The sequence below is a fragment of the Stegastes partitus genome, unplaced genomic scaffold, assembly GCF_000690725.1.
Source record: "Stegastes partitus isolate 25-593 unplaced genomic scaffold, Stegastes_partitus-1.0.2 Scaffold2385, whole genome shotgun sequence".
Lineage (NCBI taxonomy): Eukaryota > Metazoa > Chordata > Actinopteri > Pomacentridae > Stegastes > Stegastes partitus.
The window spans coordinates 18,467-19,666 of NW_007580116.1; the positions used below are offsets into that span (position 1 = coordinate 18,467).

General features: G+C 35.3%; 1 protein-coding gene across 1 annotated transcript in view; it reads right to left on the minus strand.

Annotated features, from left to right (window-relative positions):
* The window catches only part of LOC103374883 (fibrillin-2-like), a gene marked incomplete at its 3' end in the record, with an annotated part of 42,653 nt that overhangs the window by 14,748 nt on the left and 26,705 nt on the right, over nt 1-1,200 (minus strand). The window lies entirely within an intron of this gene.

Here is a 1,200-nt window from a genome sequence, read left to right on the forward strand (position 1 = left end):
GTTTTGATCTGCTGATGAAGGTCAAATAAATAGAAAGAATTTGAAAAGAAGTTCCTCAACGTATAGATAATTTGCAGAATGTCCATCAGGTTTCTATTTTTCATTCAGCCCATTTAAAGAGCTCATATTATGCACATGTTAAGGTTCATAATTTTATTTTGGGGTCTACTAGAATGTGTTTTCATGCTTTCACACTTTGTAGCGGCACTAAAATAATGCATATGAAAATTAAAATTAGAATAATGCACATTTGGCTCGTAGGGGATCCACAGAAGGTTTGGATTTGTTGGGCTTTCATGTACATTTTGCATCATTTTGTAGGGTCATACTTTAACTGTAAGACTGTATATTGTATATATAACTTATCTTATTTTATACTTAAATCTCTTCTATTTTTTATTTTTTTGCTCTTTATTTTGTACTTTATTCTATATTGCACTGAAGGAGCTGCTCTTAATCTCATTGTACATGTGTATAGTGACAATAAAGGCATTCTATTCTATTCTATTCTATTAAGTTCTACATTAGCCAGGTTGAATCATTATTTTAGGCCATGCAGATGTGCTACATGGTGACATAAACAGGTAACTGAAGAAAACAAGACGTTTCAGGCAGGTGAGTGTTTTCTGTGGGAGTCGATAACTCCATTCGGTGTGCTGCTACAGTTTATAACAAACCAAAGGAAAGAGAAAAATCCCCAAAGCAAAGCTATGGGCTCTTTAATACAATATATATGGTAGCAAGTGGGACAAGCAGTTGAGGACAAAAGTTTCCATAAACTTGTAAAGACCACGTACATCACGGCAGTCTTGAGTTTCCAACGATTCCTATAAGTCGTATTTTTTTATGATGGAATCATTGAAACACACGACTCCTTGTCACAAATCATGCATTTCCAAGATTTATTGTAGGTCTGCTGCAGGTTTCTGGTTGTATCTGTGACTTTCCTCTTGACAGAATTGGTGTAGATAATGTAAACTTAATATTCTTGATGGGATTTAGGTCAGGACCAGACTAAAACCTTCATTCTAACCTGATTTAACCATTTCTTTTAATGTGTGTTTTAATGTGTAGCTCCATCCTAGACCCAACAGTTTGGCTGATGCTTTCTAAAGAACGTGGAGTTGTTTCATTTACTTTGTGTAAAGCTCCAGAGCATAATGCTGCCACCTCCATGCTTGATGGTAGGTTTGGTGGTTT